A 22,432-nucleotide genomic window follows, 5' to 3' on the forward strand; every position below is an offset into this window, starting at 1 on the left:
TAAGCAGTGAAATATGTCAAGCCAAAAAGGAAAATAAATCCACATTCCATGACAACTTCCAAACTATTCATGCAACTTATTCATCCAACTTACCTATTAACAAACTATTCATCCAAGTTACCCAGGAGCTTGCTCTTCCTGAGACCATCATCTGTGAACTATCCTGAAGATCACATTTCGATTCTTACTATGCTACAGAGCACCTGATTATGACATCGAACATGTAAACAAGCTAAATTCACTACTAACACGGGCAACATCCTGCCCACACGCTTTTATCTTTCTTGGTGACTTCAATCTACCTCATATTAACTGGACCCTAAACGAATGTACAACTGAACCCATACATGCAAACTTCTACAATGCTGTTACAAATCTGGGACTGGAACAACTAGTAACCAACAATACTAGACTTAACAATTGCCTCGATATCATCTTCTGCAATAGTTTGAATTCAATTTACGGAATACAAACTAAAGAACCCTTTTCCAAAATGAATACAATATGATTGACATTTGTCTCAACATAGGCCCCCACAAAAATCATCACAATGACGGAATCCCCAATTATAACTTCAAAAAAGGCAACTATGATCTTATAGACAACGATCTCTCATCCCTAGATTGGCAATCTCTATTCACTGAATGCCATACTGTTGAAGACCATTACAACATATTTTTTCTTGAAATCAAAAGAGTCATCAAACTATATGTACCAATAACAACTCCCAAAACAAAACAAAAAATAGATTACCCATAACAATAAGGAAACTTCAATCCAAAAAGAGATCACTCTGGCGGAAAAACAAATCTGGTCACGGTGCCAACTTCAAAAGCCAATACAAAAATTTATGCCACCAGATAAAGACTGAATGCATCAATTATCACATTAAACAAGAAGAAAACCTTCTACACACCAATTCCACCCATGCTTTTTACAATTTTGTAAACAACAAACTAAAAGACTCAAGGTCCATCCCACCCCTGATAGGACGTAATGATAATGACTGCAACAACAACACCATTAAAGCCAACATCTTTAACACATTCTTTGGCTCAGTATTTGTAAACAGCAATGGATCATGCCCAGTATTTCCTAGCCAAACCACAGAAAACTACAATGATCTAATACATATCGATTTTACAGAAGACAATGTTGAAAAAGCACTACGCAATCTAAAACCATCTCTATCTATTGGACCAGACGGAATATGTGCCTACTTCTTAAAAAAGCTATCCACTGCCATAGCCGAACCTCTAAGCATAATCTTTGAAAAATCTTTCAGGACCAGCTCCTTGCCTAACCTATGGTCACAAGCCATGGTCATCCCCGTCTTCAAAAAGGGAGACCCCACCCTAGTTGAAAATTACAGACCAATTTTCTTATGCTGCGTCACCTGTAAAGTCATGGTATCAATTATTAACCAATCCATTATCCTCCACTTAGAGACAAACAACATACTCTCCAATAAACAATTTGCTTTCAGAAAAAAACTATCCTGTAATCTGCAACTCTTACACTGCAAAAACATATGGACTACACAACTCGATCAGAGCAAAACAATAGACGCAATCTACATAGACTTCTGTAAAGCCTTTGATTCAGTGGTACACAACAAACTACTCCTAAAACTAACATCTTATGGTATCTCTGGACAACTGCATAACTGGATAGAAGCATTTCTGTCAAACAGACAACAAATGGTCAAAATTGGCAGCGTCCTATCAAATTCTGTACCTGTCAACAGTGGTGTCCCCCAAGGCAGTGTTCTAGGACCAACTCTCTTCATACTCTACATAAATGACCTCTGTGATCATATTAAGAGCAACTGCATTCTCTTCGCTGATGATGTAAAGCTGTTCAATACCACAAACAATACTGCTACCCTTCAAAAAGATCTTGACTATGTATCAGAATCGTCAAACAAATGGCAACTTCAAATCTCAACAAATAAATGCTCTGTCTTATATATTGGCAAAAAAAATCAGAAAATAAAATACAAGCTGAATAGTCAAGACCTTGTTGATGATCCAAGCTCTGTAAAGGACCTTGGAATACTCATCTCTAATGATCTAAGTGCTAGAGCCCACTGTAACTACATAGTCAAAAAGGCGTTAAGAGTTGTTAACCTAATCCTACATCGCTTTTTCTCTGGTAATATCACACTACTAACTAGAGCATACAAAACATTTGCTAGACCAATACTCGAATACAGTTCATCAGTCTGGAACCTACATTATGTATCTGATATTAGCACAGTTGAGAAAGTCCAGAAATATTTCACAAGAAGAGTTCTCCACTCCTCTACTCGTTGTAGAATACCTTATGCCACCAGACTTGAAATTCTAGACCTAGAAAACCTTGAATTATGCCATCTTCGGTCTGATCTAAGTATGGTATATAAAATCATATATTGCAATGACTTACCTGTCAATGAATACTTAAGCTTCAACCATAACAACACAAGAGCACACAATAGATACAAACTCGGGAGGCGGAGAATAAATGAGGGCGGAGCCCGCCAGAGGTAGTATTTGCCGGTTCTCCGGACTCCTCAAAATTTCCACTACCGGTTCTCCAGAGCCTCTCAGAACTAGCTGAATACCTCCTCTGTTTGCAGTGTTGTGATGTACAACAGACATGGTTGAATGAGTGGAAACTAATCATGGGGAGAAGCTAAGAAGCTTGGAACTAAGGAGAAACTTCCTGACAGTTAGAACAATTAATCAGTGGAACAACGTGCCTCCAGAAGTTGTAAATGCTCCAATACTGGAAGTTTTTAAGAAGAGATTGGATAACCATTTGTCTGAAGTGGTGTAGGGCAGTGGCCCCCAATCTTTTTTGTGCCACGGCCCGGTACCAGCATCACAAAATGATCCGCGGCCCGGTACCGGCATCAGCATGCATGGCAAGGCGAGCCGAGCGACCGGCCAGCCAGCCGTCCTCCGCTTCTCCCCGCCACCTTCAACTCCTCCTTTGTACCTTTGTCGATGGGCTTCGGGACGGCTTTGGGACGGTCGCTCGGCTCGCCTTGCCTTGGGTGCTGAAAGAATCTTCGTGCCTTAGTTTTGTTCGAAGCCGCCCCCCCTTCGATGAAACTAAGGCGCGAGGATTCCTTCAGGACCCAAACGCCACTTTCCAACCGGAAAAGCTCACCGGAAGCACTTTCTCATCAAAACAAGATGGCGGCACCCAGCAAACTGGCGGACCGGTAGAAAATGTTCCACGGACCGGTACCGGTCTGGGGCCCGGTGGTTGGGGACCCCTGGTGTAGGGTATCCTGTCTAGGCAGGGGGTTGGACTAGAAGACCTCCAAGGTCCCTTCCAACTCTGTTATTCTATTCTATTCTATTCTATTCTATTCTAACCGCACCAAACTTGATTGCAGGAAATACGACTTCAGCAACAGAGTGGTCAATGTCTGGAATACTCTACCTGACTGTAGTTTCTTCCCCAAACCTCAAAAACTTTAACCTTAGACTGTCTATTATTGACCTCATCCCTTTCCTAAGAGGTCTGTAGGGGGCGTGCATAAGCGCACCAACATGCCTACCGTCCCTGTCCTATTGTTTCTTTTATTTTTCTTATATGTACCCATTTCATGTATTCATAACTATGTATATACTTATACCTATTATCCTGTAAGCGATTGACAAATCAACATAAATAAATAAATAAATAATAAAATAAATTCTATCTGGATGATTGAGAATTTTAATTGCCATCATGATTATTGTTCTTTCATCAGTGGCGTATCAAGCCGGGGAGAGGGAGAGAGCAATTCACTCTGTGTGTACGCCGTAAGGGAGATGCCACTGAAGATGAGGAGGCTGCAGGTATGGATTCAATTCTCTCCTGCCAACACACTGTTCAGCTGTATAGTGACAGAAGAAAACATGCCATCAAGTCAACTTTGACTGTTGATTCAGTTTTCTTTCCCTGAAGTTTTCTTGGTAGCATTTTTCAAAAGTTGTCTTCCAGTTTTTCTTTCTATAGCTGAGAGAGAAAATGACTGGCCCAAGGCCATCCAACTGACTTTTATTCATGAGGCAAGACTAGCACTCACAATCTCTCTGGTTTTCAACTTTTCAACCACTGCACTAAACTGAATCTTGCCTTATTCTAGCTTCATTTTCTAAATTCAAGGCAACCATTATTCTTCCCTATCCCATTCTTAAAGAGCTTCAGCATCATATTCCTGGTGTCTGTTTGTAAGCATTACTTTGAAGGTATGGCCTTCTAACCCCCACCCATCCACTTTAGCAATATGCAACCATGGTTACAGCTATTGCAAAAAGAGTTAGCATGAAAACTGCTCACATACTACCACCTCACCTTCACAGCTTGCACAGCTATCATTTCACCTTCACAGCCTTAATTGCAAGACAGCATCTTTGTAACTGCTCATAGCAACCATTCAAATTTTGTTTGCATACAACATGTATTGAAAAGATGGAATACTAACTATTTATTTTAGTCCCTATTTGTATAACGCAAAAATGACCAAATTTTGTTGCTCCGGGATCTGTGGTAACTCAGGAGCAGGACAATGATTGAATTACATTTTTGTATTCAGCTATTGAACAGGTGCATGGTTCATAGTGCTCATTTTGAGGTCTAAGAAATTAAGTATATTTGTAGAAATCAGAAATTTCAAACGGCTTTATGAGGGAGTAGAAATGGAAACAGTATGGTATGGAATGCCATACTATTAAACACAATATTTAACCCTGGTGTGAAAGAATAGTGTGTAAATTTCAAAATAATACAAAATGCTATTTTTAAATGGGAAATATAAGCAGAACTATTCTATTTTTTGAAATAACATGAGCAATTTTTAACAAATCCATGCTCAATAAAGATTTCCAACTGTGTGTAATTACATATGCCAATATGGACTCTTAAAATTCTGATCACAACAAACCACTAGGTTGAAATGCTATCCATCAGTCCATTAACTTGCAGAAAAGCAAGGCAGCATCATATTTGTAACCTTATTTGCCAAATCTGCTATTTTGCCAAATCTGCTATTTTGCCAGTATCTGCTATTATAACAAAACTACACTATCCGTACAATTTTAGTACAGGGCAGTTTAAGGAAAGCAACTTCAGAACTCTCTTCCCTCTTATGAAGTATCATCTGATAGTAAAAAAATAAATAAATGGGGGGAATGGAGTTGACAGTAGAAAAATGCTTAAAATGGTGTGCTGAGCCAACTGTCCAATTGCCGAATTCAATGGATATAGAGGGCAAATGGCAGAGGGGCAAATGGTGAAAATGGGAGTCAATGATAACACTTTACCCAAATGTACTGAGACAAGAAAAAGGCAGTGATAGCCAGGTGTGGCAGCATGTGGACTAACAAAATTTCTACAATACCAAGAAATAATCTAAAGTATAGCCACACACAAAAAAGGTTGATAGAAGCAGTGAAAAATCTGTGAAATCCTTAGTGGTCTCTAAGTGGTCCTTAGTGGTCTCTTAGTGGTCCTTAGTGATCTCTAAGTTGGTTCTTTGAAGATGTTTCATTAACCAACTAGGTAATATCAACTTTCACCAAGCTGAGTAATAAACACCTGCAAACAGCCAAGCTCAGAGAACTCTAAGAATTCCACAGATGTTTTCTATGTTTTCTTCTATCAGAGTGGAAAATATATACTGTATTCCATGGTGAAAAAACTACTTTCTCTTTCTCAGTTTATACCAACCTATGCAGCAAACTGTAGAGTATAGAACTATCACTCAGAACAGTACTAATATTTGTATGAGAAGTCTACATAAACCCAATAAAAACCTTTGAGATATCAATGATTACAAGTTGCTGATGTTGCTGGAAAAGTTACATGTCTGGACTTTTCTGCAGCGGAAGACATTCTGGCAATGGACCACAGTCCATACGATTGTAAAGACAGGGCATGCCTACAACAATCTCAATGGCCAATAGAAGCATCTCTCAGCTTCTAATGGCATTATCAATCCCATTGTTAGGGAAACCTTCCACAGCATGTCCCTGACAAAAACTATGAGGAAAGGAGAAAATGCTCTTTTAAAATGGAACAGTTAAAGATTATTTTAAACTGCATCAACTGTGAACTGGGGATAAAATAAAGGCAACATGACAAATGTACATCCCTTTTTTAAAAAAAACCAGTTACTATGACATGTTCATGCAAGAATTAGGTGGATATGGAGATAAACAAATGAGCTGTTTAAAAGTGTATTTCAAAAAGCTACATTGTCCACTTTTTTAGAATAACCATTGAAATAACCTTGTTTATTTCCCAATTAATTTTTCTCAGTTGTTTCAGAAACAAAGTCTGTACCATTCATTACAGCAGATGCGGTAATGGTAGAAAGATACTATTTCCCTCAAGCTCTCCTATCGTAGTGAAAGTTACCTGCTGATTGTGTTTGGGTCATTCTCTTTATTTTGATTTTCATGAAATTATACCACAGAGAGAAACAAAACAGGAACAAGTCAAGGAATTATTACACAAAAGAGAAAAATGTTCAACCAAATATTAATAAACACAAAAAATTGAATGAGACAGAAAGCAAATGGAGCCATGGAACAAGGGTATTACAACAACATGTTTTAATGCTACATTTCCACATAGAATTTTTCAAAATCTCAGAATTATATAATGGAAAAAGATGAGGCAAAATTGTAAAAAAAGGATGGGAGTTTCTTAGACTAATTTCTCAGTATGTGCACCCACACATATACACAGATGAACAAATTATAAAGTACTAGTTGGATACCTGTGCTTCGCTACGAAACTATGTGATCGGGCTTAGTTTTTGGGGAAGAAAATAAGGAGAAAAAAAATCTGCTTTTGCCTACCAGCATCCATCGGTATTCATCTGGTTAGTGCCCTGTCAGTGTGTGAGAGAGTTGAGGGCTGTTTGGAAACTGAAACAGTATTTGCTGTGTGAGCAAGAAGGAGACAGCAAGGAGTCTGGGTGTGGCTTAGGTCAACTATTCTATACAAAAGCTGCTTGCCGCTGTGAAACTAAAACTGAAACTCCTCTCCTCTGCTTATGTTTTGCAGATGGGGAGAGGGAGTAGAACTCCTTAGCATCAGAGCTTATTAATAATAATAATACTATTGCTCTGATGGTCATTTTGAAAAATCCTTTCTTAGTGAGCACCTAGAAGCCAAGAGGAACATACTTGCCAAATTTCAAGTTTGTAGGTTTTACAGTTCTGGAGATTTTGTGATGATGCATAAGTAATATTTCGCTTTTATATTTATAGATTCTAAGACAACTCTTCTCCAGAAGAAAGAAAAAGAATATATTATATTTTATTATACACATACACATTCAAGGCAGGAAACATACTAATATCTAATAAAGACAAAAAGGACAAGTATAAAAAGAGGAAAGAAGGGCACATAACTAAGGCAGACTATCAGCAAATAGCCGGAACCTGAAAAGATGAAATCAGAAAAGCTAAGGCTTAAAATAAACTAAGGCTTGAGACAAAAGTCAAAAATAACAAAAAACTTCTTTCAACATGTCAAAAAACAAGAAAAAGGTCAAGGAAATTGGTCCATTAATGAGAGAAAATGACAAGATGACGAGCAATCAGAAGGAAGTAGAACTCTTTTTTTTGCATTTGTCTTTATTCAAAAGAAAAAACAGTCCAATCCATAAAAAAGAACCCCTGTAAAGTGCAGATTAGGAATCAAGTCAAAATAAACAAGAAAATGGCAAAAGGACACCTATCTGTTCTAGAGGAGTTCAAATCACCAGGATCAGATGGATTATATCCCAAGGTTATGAAGGAACTGGCAGATGTGATCTCAGAACCAATGAACCATATCTTTGAAAGATCCCAGAACACCTGGCAACTACCAGATGACTGGAAAGGAACTGATATAGTTCGCATCTTTAAAAAAGAAAAAATATTGGATCCAGGAAACTACAGACCTATCAGACTGACATCAATACCTGATAAGATTCTGGAAAAGATAATCAAGCAACAAATCTGCAGACACCTAGAAGTAAATAAAGTCATAATCAGAACTCAACATGGGTTTGTCATGCCGGGCAAAACTTACTGCAATCTTTGACATTGTGACAAAATTAGTGGACCAGAGAAATGCTGTAGCTATAGTTTACTTGGACTTCAGTAAGGCATTTGATAAAATAACCACAATCTACAACTAGATAAGACAGAAAAATGTGGGTTAGACAGTATCACCACCAGATGGATTTGTACCTGGCTGACCAACTGCCCACAACATGTAATCTTTAATGGAACTGTATCTACATGGAGGGAGTATGCAGTGGGATATCCTGAGGCTCTGTCTTTGGCCCAGGTACTCTTTAATACCTTCATCAATGATTTAGATAAGGGAATAGAAGGGGAACTCATCAAATTTGCAGATGACCCCAAGTTTGCAAAAATAACCAACCTCAAAATATTGCGATCACCTTAAAAGCAACTGCGTGCTTTTCACAGAAGATATAAAACTATTCAACACCATCGACAATGCTACTGCTCTTCAAAGTGACCTTGATTATGTGTCTGAATGGTCAAACAATTAGCAACACCAAATCTCGACCAACAAATGCTCTGTCCTACACACTGGTAAAAAAAAATCAGTACACCAAATACAAAGTAGGCATTGATGACCTTCACTCTGTCAAGGATCTAGGAGTACTCATATCTAATGCCCTAAGCGCCAAAGCTCACTGTAACAGCATTGCCAAAAAGGCATTAAGAGTTGTAAATCTAATCTTATGAAGCTTCTCCTCTGAAAATATTGAATTGCTAACTAGGGCATACGAAACCTTTGCTAGACCAATACTCGAATACAGCTCATCTGTCTGAAATCTGCACTGTATATCGGACATTAATACAATTGAGCGAGTCCAGAATTATTTCATGAGAAGAATACTATACTCCTCTGCTCTCAACAGAATACCCTATATCACCAGGCTTGAAATTTTGGGCTTGTACAATCTTGAACTACGCCGCCTACGGTTGGACTTAAGCATAGTACACAAAATTATCTGCTACAATGTCCTACCAGTCAATTACTACTTCAGCTTTAACTGCAACAATACAAGAGCACACAACAGATACAAACTCAATGTTAACTGCTCCAAAGTTGATTGCAGAAAGTACGACTTCAGCAACAGAGTGATCAATGCTTGGAATGCACTACTCTGTTGTTACATCCTCAAACCCCCACTACTTTAACCTCAAACTATCCACTATTGACCTCACCCCATTCCTAAGAAGTCTGTAAGGGGCGTGCATAAGTGCACCATCGTGCCTCCCACCCCTGTCCGATTGTCCCCATTTAATCGTACCTATTTTCTGTATTCTTACTCATGTTTATACTTATACCTATTATTTTGTAAGCGATTGACAAATCAAATAAATAAATAAATCAAAATAAAGAAGGTGTCAACAGACTTGAACACTGGAACATAAAATGAAATTCAATAATGAGAAAAATAAGGTCCTACATTTATCCAAAAAAAACCAAATGCACAATATAGAATAAGTAGTACTAGGCTCAGTAGCAGTAACAATAAAAGTCCTAGTTGACAATCACTTAAATAAAGCCAGCAGCTGCCAAAAAAGCTAACACAGTCCTAGGCTGCATTAAGGGATAGAATCAAGATTATGAGAGGTGTTAATATCACTTTATAATGCCTTGGTAAGACCACACTTAGAATATTGCATCCAGTTTCGGTCATCACAATATAAAAAAGATGTTGAGACTCTGAAAATGCAGAGAAGAGACCCTGAATGCAGAGAAAAGCAACAAAGATGATTAGGGGACTAAACACTAAAATATATAAAGAATGGTTGCAGGAATTGGATATATCTAGTTTAATGAAAAGAAGGACTAGGGGTGACATAATAGCAGTGTTCCAATCTAAGGGGCTACCACAAAGATGAGGGTCAACCTATTCTCCAAAGCACTTGAAGGCAGGATAAAAAGCAACCAAGAAGAGAACTACCTGGAACCAAGGACAAATTTCCTGACAGAGTAATTAGTGAAATGACTTGCCTTCAGAAGTGGTGGGTGATGCTACACTGAAGAAATTTAAGAAGAGATTGGACAACAATTTATCTGAAATGATATAGGGTTTCCTGTTGATCAGGTTAAGTTCCTTCCAATTCTGTTATTCTTTCCTCATGCTTTCCCCCACAATAGCCTTGAGATAGGCTGTAACTTGGATTGGCCCAAGTCACCCAGCCAGCTTTCATGTCTAACTAGATCTCAGTCTCTTGCTTTTTAGGCCAGCACCTTCATCACTACACCAAACTGGCTCTCTAGAGTCTTCACATTCTTCAGGTTTTCAAGCAAGCTTTAGCAATCTCTTGGACAAAAGTTGCTAATAAGTTCTTCCTTTCAACATTTCTTATAATAATTAAATCACTTTCACAATTGTCACAGATGGATAAACCAGCTTCCTAGAATGAAGAGTCTGTTTTTTCAGGAATCAGCAGTCTCAAATCTTACTGTTTGCTTTTTTTCTCAGTTCAGTAAATACTCACTATAAAGAGACTTAAAGGATCATATTCTCACCAGTTCTTAATATTTTACATTATTTTCTGACTTCATTTGCAAGCATAGTTCAACATTCGTTTTTTGTTTCATTCCAAGTGATATTTGCAATCACTAAGAGTCAGGCAAGAACTATAAAGTCCTTCATTTAACCAAATTCTTTCAGCTTCTTATTTTCTGCCTCACCTCCCTGGGTGACTGGGTGAGTGTGGCCAACTCAATATCACTCACGTCAAGGGATGCTTCACCTCGTCCAGCCTCTATTGACTATGGGGATGCTGCAACGGTTGTAAGTGTGAAAAACAGTTATACGTCACTTTTTTCAGTGCCATTGTAACTTTGAATGATCACCAAATAAACTGCTGTAAGTCAAGGATTACCTGTATAAAAATACAAAAAGTTTCTTTGCTTGCAAAAAGCTGCCCTAAATACCAATCATTGGATTAGAAATGGGGAAATACACACTGAAGATCAATGACAGTGGATATAATTAATATTATGCTTCATTTTATTATAATAAAAGAAGAACCAGAAATTATTTTTGGGAGCAAGTTTGCAATTCTTAAGAGAAAAATAATTATCTAAATCTAAAAATATATTTGAATTGACCATTTATGAAAACCAATATGAGTAAAGGTGCTGGGCCACATCTTAGGGAAATGGAGGTTCAAGTTCAGCTAGAACCAGTCAATCTCTATTAGCCTAACTCACCTCACATGGCTATTGTTATTTGTCATAAAGACAGAATATGATGTATACCATTGAATAAAACATGGTATGTGTATGTGTATATGCAAGGATGGGATTCAAATTTTAACAACTGTTTCTGTGGGTGCGGCTTAGGTGGTAGGCGTGGCTTGGTGATCATGTGACTGGGTGGACATGGTTTGGTGGTCATGTTATTGGCTGGATGTGGCCAACTCAATATCACTCATATCGAGACACGCATCTCTTCGCCTGGCCTCTCATGACTGTGGGGATGCTGCAATTGTCGTAAGTGTGAAAAATGGTCATAAGTCACTTTTATCAGTGCCATTGTAATCACTCCACACAAAGTACCAGCAAAGGAGGGGGAAAAAACTCCAGAGACATTCCTGAGACAGGAAGTCTAGTCCTGCTAAAAATGTAATAAGGGTTAATGGAGGCAGTTTCTGTAAGCAACACCAGAATGTTTCCTTCCTGCCTTCCTTACAGGATTAGGCCAGTAATTTCTTCTAACAACTGGTTCTCCGAACTGCTTAGAATGTTAACAACTGGTTCTAGTGAATAGGTGCGAACTGGTAGAATCCCACCCCTTTGTATATGTATGTCTAGATAAGAAAACTGAGAAAATTATTAACAAACTCAATATAGTGGTAATATATTATTTAAGAAGTGTGTTTACTAAATCAGAAGAGATAGAATCAACTATTAACTGATGAATTAATGTTGACCAAATACAAGAAATATGCAAAAGAAATGTGCAAAAGAAATATGTTTCGCCCTCATTATAAAAGGAATATATGAAGGAAAAATGAGTGCTTGGTTGGTTGGAATTGATAAGATTAGCAAACAGATGGGAAAAATTTAAAGAACAGAAGATAAATGTATGAATCAGGGTGTAGGGCATGATGGAACTAAAGATAGTTTGCAAGACTACACAGTTACTGTGAAGTTTGACATTATTATAAATTAGATTTTTTTCAGATGCCTTTAAATTCTTTGCTTATGGAGTTATCCTAAGCAAATGAATGAAGACACTGAGATAATCCCTAGTTTTAGCCTGTTACAAAACAAAAACTTTGCCTCCTAACTGTTCAGCTACCTTACTACTAGTTTCAACATTAGCTAGTCACATTAAGTAGCAGTTTCATAGGTAAGTGAATAATCTGCTAATGTAGATAATCCTCAATTTATGAAACAATTGAGTCCAAAATTTATGTTGCTAAGACAGTAGAATAGATAATAACTTTATTACGGTCTTAGACCACCAATACACATCACTATTTACAATATATATAAAAAATAATACTGACACATTATAATACATTAATAGTGGATAAAAACATCCCTGTTAAGAAAATACATGTTCTCAAACAGTTAGGGTCATTCCCTGGTTTATATGAATAGAGAGCCAATAAGTATGTGTGTAAATATCATTTTCCAAAGATTGTTCTATCTCCAAAAATTGGCACAAATTGACAGCTATAATTCTGTAACTAATTTTTTTCTTGTAGTCGTTGCAGCAACACAGAATTTTGCCACTGCACATGTAATAGCCAGGTTTGAGTCCTGGAGGAGAAAGACTACATAAAAATTGTCTGCCCTCCCTGGCAATCTCTCTAGTAAGGGAAGAATATACAAGACCTATAAACTCTGTATAGGTCACTGTACAATAAAACATGTGAGATATCTTCAACTTCTCCTTTACCACATATACATAACCATTCTGCTATTGATGTTTTCTTATACCTATCCTGAAAGAGTACTGATGGGAGAATATTAAATCTGGCTCTGAAGAAAGCTATTCTTTGTTTTGGGAATATCAGATCATTTAGATATCTTGCCAATTCCCACACTCCCTGTTTCATTTTGTCCCTATTGTGGCGAACAAACCTATTTAGTTCTTTTGAAACTCCACGTCCTTCATTCTATTGATTACTACTTGCTTTGTTTGGTCAAAGCCTAGGGACATTAAAAATACTGTTGAGAGCCCATAGGAGCCCAGCTTGTGGTCTATCACCTGTTTCCAGGGGGAGGGGTAGTTATCAGTCAGTACTAGCAGGGTCAGTCCCTCTGGAAAGAAATGCATTTTTAGCCAATGAATGATCATCATCTTCCAGGCTCTTACCTGAATTTGAGGCATGCCTGTCTCGATTCTTAACTGGGCATTTGGAGTTCCTTTGGGTGCAGCTAAGATGGCTCGCAGGAATTTGGTTTGTCTAGCAAGTCTTTTTTTGCAAGGATTCCTGTTTGTACCCCATATAGAATTTGTGCCAATGTCTTGGCCTCAAAAAATTTTAAGGCCGCAAGTACTAATTGCCCTCTACTAGTGTAAAAAAATGTTTAATTGCATCTGAAGACCTATAGGCTGCTTGCAAAGTGTGATCCAGGTGTGCCTTCCATGTCCATTGCAAGTGGAAAACCACCCCAAGATGTTCTAACCTGTTTTAAACTATATTCTTCTATTTCCAGGAGTATTGTCTAGGTTTTTTTAGCAAAAACTAAAACTTTTGATTTATCAAAGTTAAGTACCAGTTTATTCTGTCTACAATATTCAAGTGTTGCCGTAATTGCTCTCTTCAGTCCTATGGGAGTTTGTGAAATTATAGCAGCATTGTCGGCATATAGGAGAATCAGAATTTTATGTTGTGCTATGTTAGGAGGATGTAAATCAGAGTTCTGTAAGAGATCAATCAGGGGGTTAATATAGAAGTTAAAAGGGGAGGGGGACAGGATGCAACCCTGCCATATCCTTGAGGATTACATCTCACTTTCAAGGTGGAATTAGCATATAATTTTTCTATGACAAAAAGAAGACATTTATTGATGGTAGTGCATTTTAATTTCTCAAAAGAGGGTGTTCCTGGATATTGAATCGAAGGCCTGCTTAAAATCAAGGAAGGCCACGAAAAGGGAGGATTTTTTTTTATTCATATATTTTTGAATCAGATGGTGAAGTACCAAGATATGATCCACCGTAGATCTTCCTTCTCTAAAACCAGCTTGCTCATCTGATTATCCCACCGGAAATTAGCCAATCCTGAAGTTTATAGTTTAGTTGTTTGGCATACAATTTACTAATAACACTCAGAAGGCTAATAGATCTATAATTGCCTGGGTCATTTCTATTACCTTTTTTATAAATTGGTATGATAATTGCTAATCCTCAATCTCTTGGCATACAGCCTTTTTTATCTATAAATGTAAACAGAGATGCTAAAAGCGGAGCCCACCAACCGGCATTCTTTTTCATTATTATTCTGATCAAATTATGGAGGCTGAAGCCAAACACCCAGATTCCCCTCCCATCATTTTAGGGGATTTCAATCAAGCAAATTTAAGGAAAGAGCTCCCAAAATATTTCCAACATATAAATTGTCCCACCAGAGGCAAAAAAAAAATACTTTAGACCACTGCTACACAACAGTAAAAAGATGCTTATAGGTCTTTACCACGAGCAGCTGTGGGACACTCTGACCACTGCATGATTCATTTTGTACCTGCCTACAGACAAAGACTTAAAACCATGAAACCAACAATTAAATCAGTGAGGACTTGGTCTAATGAGGCAAAGCTGAAGCTCCAGGCTTGCCTTGATTGCACTGATTTGAATGTTTTTGAAGATACCTCTGCAGACCTAGATGAGCTCACAGATACTGTAACATCATATGTCAGCTTCTGCAAAGACTTATGTGTACCAACAAGGAACCTGCAAATATATAGTAACAATAAACCTTGGTTCACAGCTAAACTTAAGCAGCTATGTCGTTCCAAAAATGAAGCCTACAGAAAAATTGACAGAATGCTATACAATCAGGCCAGAAACATATTAACAAAAGAGATCAGAGCAGCAAAAAGAAGCTACTCTGAAAAGTTAAGGAATCTGTTCTCAACAAATGAACCAGCAAACATGTGGAAAACTCTTAACAACATCACTGGCTACAGCAAACCTCCTTTCCAGGCAGAAGGAAATCAACAACTAGCAGATGACCTGAATGTGTTTTACTGCAGGTTTGAAATGAAACTACAGCCTCCTATCTCCACAACTCCCATCTCAAACACACCAACAGCCAAGCCTACAACTGGCCCCAACCCATTGGGTTCACAACCTCTGGTGATCACAGAAAAAGAAGTGCAAGATATATTTCACAGACAAAAGCCAGGAAAAGCACCAGGGCCAGACAAGATAACTCCTTCTTGCTTAAAAGTCTGTGCTGACCAATCGGCTCCCATCTTCACCCGAATCTTCAATAGATCACTGAAGATGTGCTATGCTCCTTCCTGCTTCAAATGCTCTACTATCATCTCAGTGCCAAAGAAGCCCTCCATCAAGGAACTGAATGACTACAGACCAGTTGCTCTAACATCTGTAGTTATGAAAATCTTTGAAAAGCTTGTGCTGTCCCACCTGAAAACTATCACAGATCTGCTGCTAGATCCCATGCAGTTTGCATACTGAGCAAATAGATCGACAGATGATGCTGTTAATATGGCTCTGCATTACATCCTACAACACCTTGAATCTCCAAATACCTATGCAAGGGTCCTCTTTGTAGACTTCAGTTCGGCATTCAATACCATCATTCCAGACATTCTTCTAAGTAAATTAAACCAATTAGCGGTACCTGCACACACTTGTAAGTGGATCATAAGCTTCCTAACAGACAGGAAGCAGCAGGTGAAGCTAGGCAGAATCACATCTGATACCTGTACAATTAGCACAGCCCCCCCGCCCCAAGGCTGTGTGCTTTCTCCACTTCTCTTCTCCCTATATACCAATGACTGCATCTCAAACGATCCATCTGTTAAAATACGGAAGTTTGCTGATGACACAACAGTGATTGGTCTTATTTGAAACAACGACAAATCCGCATACAGACAGGAGGTTATACAACTTGCCTCATGGTGTAACCGGAACAATCTGGAACTGAACACACTCCAAACCGTAGAAATGGTGGTAGACTTTAGAAGAAACCCTCCCATACTACCACCTCTTACAATACTAGACAACACAGTATCAACAGTAGAGACCTTCAAATTTCTAGGTTCTACTATATCACATGACCTAAAATGGACAACTAACATAAAAAATGTTATCAAAAAAGCACAACAAAGAATGTTCTTTCTGCGCCAACTTAGAAAGCTCAAACTGCCCAAGGAGCTGCTGATACAGTTCTACAAAGGAATTATTGAGTCTATCATCTTCACCTCTATAACTGTCTGGTTTGATTCTGCAACTCAACAGGACAGTCACAGACTTCAAAGGATAATTAGGACAGCAGAAAAAATAATTACAACCTGCCTTCAATTGAGGACCTGTATACTGCATGAGTCAAAAAGAGGGCTGTGAAAATATTTAGACCCCTCACATCCCGGACATAAACTGTTTCAACTCCTCCCCTCAAAACAATGCTATAGAGCACTGCACACCAGAACAACTAGACATAAGAACATTTTTTTCCCGAAAGCCATCACTCTGCTAAACAAATAATTCCCTCAACACTGTCCAACTATTACAAAGTCTGCACTACTATTACTGTTAATCTTCTCATCACTCCTTATCGCCCATCCCCTTCCACTTGTGACTGTATGACTGTAACTTTGTTGCTTGTATCGTTATGATTTATATTGACTGTTTCCTAGTATGATTTGATTGTTGATTGTACCCTATGACTATCATTAAGTGTCATACGTTATGATTCTTGATTCTTAACGAATGTACCTTTTCTTTATGTATACTGAAAGTATTTACACCAAGACAAATTCTTTGTGTGTTCAATCACACTTGGCCAATAAAGAATTCTACTCTATTCTATTATTTCTGGCAGGACAGTATCAGCACATGGTGCCTTATTAGTCTTGAGGGTTCCGATCAACCAGGATATCTCCCCTGTGTAACCAGAGGCCAGTAAGGAGTTTGGTCCAAACTAATTTGGCTCTCCTTAGTTACATAGTCGGGGTCTGTATATAGTTCTGTAAAATATTCTTCCCAGGCATGAATCGGTACCTGATTAGTTGGGGATAGGGGGGATTTCCCCAATCCTCTAGCGATGTACCAGAAAAGAGAAGTATTTTTTGTCCTGACTGCTGCAAGACTCTATGTCAAGACTCCTTCAGAGCCGCACTTTTCTTTTCTTTTGGCAGGGTCTTATATTGTGCCTTCAACTGCTTTAAGTAGTGAGTGTGATCCTCAGAAGGGGCATTTCTACTTTTCCTATACTCTTTGTTATACGTCCTTTTCAGTTGCATGCAATCTCTATCAAGCCATTTTTTATTCTTTAAAATCGGCTTTTGGGATTGAGCTAGTATTCTGTTAGTGAAAACCGATTTCAAATTTCAAATTAAAGTTTCAAACCCCTCTAAGTATGATCCTTCAAACTTATTTCTTAATAGAGATGTACGAAGTTCTATTGTTTCTGCTACCAACATCCATTTAGTAACTTCCTTTGCATTTTTTTCAGTCCATTTAATTTTTCCCTAGGTATTATTGCTCTCTAACCTGGGTACATAGATTGAACCAGCCCGTAGAAATTTCTGGTGTAATATAAGAGTAAGGATGTGAACGTTTTCCAATCATGAGTCTACCTCCATCTTCTGCAAGAACTTCTGGAGGTCATATGATATTATCCAATAATCAACTGTGGATTTTCTTCCTGCTCCCCGATAAGTATATTCTGCTGGGTAGTCACCTTTTGTGGAACCATTAAGGATACAAAGGTCCAAACATAAAGTCATCTGTCTTACACACAAACCTGCCTGATTTGCTTTAGGGTTTTTAAATTGTCTGGAATGCAGGGGATCTTCTGGTACATCCTCATCATAATGGATCTTAAATTGATTAAATAATGCTTGATCGTTTGGACCCATCCTAGCATTTAAGTCCCCTCCAATAATTATTGCTGCTGTGGGGTATTTGTCTGAGCAACCAAGGATAAAATCTTCTGTGCCATTCCAAATCTTGTTGATCAAATCATTCTTTATTGAGTGGAGGAATACAGATATTAAAAAGCAAAATCTCCACCTGTTTAAATAAAAGTTAGTCACAACCCATGGCTGAAAAGGTGGCAGTGATACACATTTAAATCGCAGGGCTGTATTAACTAGTGTCACAATACCCCCTTTAGCTCTCCCACCCACCTTACTTGGGACAGCAGGGTTGGTCCAATAACCATCTAACTGTATCTATGTAGGGGCCCAGGTTTCCTGTAAGAAGGGGATGTCAAATTGTGATATGTGGTAAAAAAAAGAGTTAGTCTTTTGATGGGATAGTCCAACCTGCTATATTCCAGGTTATAATGGAGGGGGGATCATCTTTTGCCACTCATCAGGAAATTTGATTTATACAAAGGGAAGTTGTGTTGCAATGGGTTGAGGTGTTGTCACACACAAAATTGGCCTTCTCTAAAAGGAGGGGAGCCCAATCTGAATCCTGTGTAGACTCCTGAGAAATTTTTCAGAGTAAGAGGTTTTAGCACCAGCTAACAGAGCTTGCCATTCTGGTGCCTCTTCTCTAGGTGTAGGGCAAGGGTTTATTAGGTCATGCTTCATTTGACTTTGAGATTATGGTACTGTCGTGGGACCTCTCCCAATCTCTTGATGTGGTGCTGAAGGTGTCATAGGATATTCACATAAGGATGAGAGTATCTCCATCTCTACTGGGGCCTCTAGTGGTCCCTGTGTATTTTGGCTTCTGTTTTCCATCTCATATTCATGCAATCCCTTGCCCTCTGGGGGAGAAGTAAGAGGCTCAATTATTGAGGCTCAGATCTATAAGTGGCTCAGCAGTGTCCATTGTGACCAACAAGGATTTCTTTAAATTTTCTAACTTGAATAATATGTTGTCTTGTTCTTTTCTTGGGAGAGCGCCAAAAATATTAATGATGCCCATTCTGTGCTATTAAGTACATCTTCACCAACTAAGGCTGGCTGACTCCCACTTTCTTTCTCTCTCTTTCCCAAGGTTGAGAATGCAGAAGAGTCAGCAGCCGTGGGAGCTCACATGGTAACAATTAAAGGTTTAACCTTTTCCTCACAGAAAACTGATGGGAAAGATTTGAAAGGAGGCTAAATGTGCCTTCATCTTAAATAGCATCAGCGGTATGGTGGGCTGCTGGAAAGACAGGAGTATCCGCTTCCAATTTGGGGCCTCAGGAAGCCACTCCACAGCATGAAGATCAATCTGCCCCCGGTGGCAGTGAAGAAGCTGGCTTAGGGAATTTAGTATAGCACTTTTAGTATTCCAGCGTCCGTAAGTAAGACTGCTCATATGGATTCTAAAAGCAATCTGTTGTGTTTGCAATGAGCGATGTGATTGTAGGGGAGATGCTTTCCTGGCTTCCAATTAAACTTCTCTATTGATAACTCCTCCTCTTGTTGCCTTGTCTGGAGAAGGTCTGTTTTTCTGAGAGGGCTGCCAATTTTTAACAGGTTTTAAACTGTTTCCTTGGGTCTTTGCTTTTTTTCTTCTTCCTTATTCTGAGTATGGGATTTACCCAGGTCTGCTGTAAGAACGTTGGTGGGGGTGTCTGCAGCCGATGCTGTGCTTGCAAAAAGACAGTGATATCTTTTTTTAGTGTCTCTACATCATATTGGATGATTATTAATTACTTGTTCAAATATTGAGACAACCGTTTGCACTGTGAAAAGGCATTACTTTGCCATAAACTCTGCTGTATTCTCCCGTGGTAAGCTCTCCTCACTCTGAATTAGTTTATTGTTAACCTTTTTAGTCTTTATCACAGTCTCCATATCAGCTGTAGCTGGCTTAGTTGTTTGTGAAAAAATCTGGCTGTCATTTTGCTCCTCCTCCACTAGATCGGGAAAGTCTAATATCTAATATTGTCAGATCTCTTTGCAGGTCCCGTTCTAACTTCTCAAGATTGTTGAAAATGGAGGGGGGTAGTTTTACTTACAGATCTCTTGCCAGCAAAGGGCTCCTCAATTCTTGGTTGTTTTGCCGTTTTCTCTGGTGGGAGAGATCCTGAGCTGGTGCCATGGCGCTTCTTTCTTTTTCCCATGCCTTATTAGTCCCCAGCAAAACAAAAACTTTTGTCTGTGTTGTGATCTACGCTGTTGTCTTCTCCAAAAAATATTATTTAAATAAAAAGGATCCAATGGGAGTACTAAAAGTTGATAAAATAAAATAAAACCAAGAGGAGCTGCTGTAGCACGGTCCAGCAGCAGCAAGCTTCAGGATCCATCCAAGACAGTATGAGTTTTGTTACCTATGAAACTGCTACTTAATGTGATTAGCTAAAGTTGAAACTAGTAAGGAAGCTGAACAGTTAGGAGGCAAATTGCCAATGTAGGTAATCCTCAACTTATGACACAATTGAGTCCAAAATTTATGTTGCTAAGTAAGACAGTAGTTAAATGAGTTTTGTTTCATTTTACCTTTCTTATTACAGTTGTTAAGTGAATTGCTGCAGTTATTAACACAACTGTTAAGTGAATTGCTTATCAGAAGGTTGCAAAACATGATCACATGACCCGGGACACTGAAACCATCATAAATACAGGCCCAGTTGCCAAGTATCCAATTTTTTACCACCTGATCATGGGATGCTTCAACAGTTTTAAGTTACTTTTTTTCAGTGCTGTGAAAAAAAAAAAACTGTGAACAAACAAATGGTTGTAAATCTAGGATTACCTGTACGTGGCTTTGGCATGATCCCAAATGATTTGCAATATGATAAAGAAAGGTTTCTCTTCAAGTAACTTTTTTAAATGATTTTTTCCACACTAAAAAATAACCAAACATGTTTGGTTTGTCTCTTTATTTGCCAATCCCTTTATGTGCTTTCCAGATTCTTGTTTTTGATTCAAGTTTCCATGTAGATAATCTTTATGAAAGCTAAGTAAGTGCAACTATAATAATATTCTAAAGCTGTTTTCCAAAATGGAATTAAAAATCTGGATTTGTTTCTTCCAGCATCTCATAGTTTGGCTGAACTCACTCATTCTGTTTTGAATACAGAGGTTTGCAATATATGATACTGTTTGAGTTCAATGGCATTACATGGAGCAGAAACCAACCATGTGACTTTAATTTTTCCAGTAGGTGAAGGACTGACCACCACTGATTGTTATGTTGGCCTTACTCCAGCATACTGCTGTACATTGTTGATCTACATTAAATAACACACCAATGATAAAATAAACACTTCAAACAAGCTATGCAATACATATCAGGATGGCATATTAATATTAATATTTAATATTTGTATTAATCTTTAATATTTGTATCAGATGTAAAGTATAAGAAATATGGCATAAAATAATATATTTTATTAAATTTATACAAGTAGCTTTTGACTTGCGACCAAAGTTGAACCTAAAATTTTTGTTGCTAAGCGAGACAATTATTAAATGAATTTTGCCCCATTTTCTTGACACAGTTGTTAAGTGAATCACTGCAATTGTTAAGTGAGTAACACGGTTGTTAAATGAATCAACCCAGGTTGACTTTGCTTGTCAAAAGGTCGCAAAAGGTGATAACATAACTCTGGGACATTGCAACCATCATAAATAGAATATAGAATAATATGACACAGTTGCCAAGCAGCTGGATTTTTATCACGTGATCATAGAGATGCTGGAATGGTGGTGTGAAAAACAGTCACTTTTTCAGGGCTGTTGTAACTACGAACCATCACTAATTGAATTGTTGTAAGTTGAGGACCACTAAAATAAAGTTATATAATTGTATTAAATGCATAATAAATGCAGCCTTCCAGTGACTTTAAAGTATTTTTTTTAACGAATACTGAAAACATTAAAAACAGCACAGGACAAAGGCACAACAGAAAGGAAGAAAGGGGAAAGCAATCGTCCTGTCCAAAGCTCTGGATAAAGAGCCAGTTTTTAAGACCCTTCGAAATCTCAGAAGGGTGGGACCTGTTCAAATTTCGGGGGTGGAGACCTCATTCCAGAAGGCAGACAGGCAGATCCATAATTAACTGAAGAGCCTAGTCCTATGCAAGTTTCTTAGAATAGATCAAGAACAGCAACGTAATACCTCAATATAGCCTCAAACTGGTAGGTGATACAAAACGAGAATTGAGGCTTTCTCTTTCTCTTTCTTTCTGAGTTATGAAAAAAATTCCATTACCACGTTTGCATTTCGTTCAGAGACAGGAGACTACTTCCATTTTTTCTAAGTCTTGTTTATCTACCACTACATGGCAAGCGG

General features: G+C 38.2%; 1 protein-coding gene across 1 annotated transcript in view; it reads right to left on the reverse strand.

Annotated features, from left to right (window-relative positions):
• Positions 1-22,432, reverse strand: part of PLCL2 (phospholipase C like 2) — a 224,292-nt gene that overhangs the window by 201,006 nt on the left and 854 nt on the right. The window lies entirely within an intron of this gene.

Source organism: Notechis scutatus, chromosome Z (assembly GCF_049901735.1).
Source record: "Notechis scutatus isolate UNSWTSFEM ecotype Mainland chromosome Z, rNotScu1.2, whole genome shotgun sequence".
In the NCBI taxonomy this organism is placed as follows: domain Eukaryota; kingdom Metazoa; phylum Chordata; class Lepidosauria; order Squamata; family Elapidae; genus Notechis; species Notechis scutatus.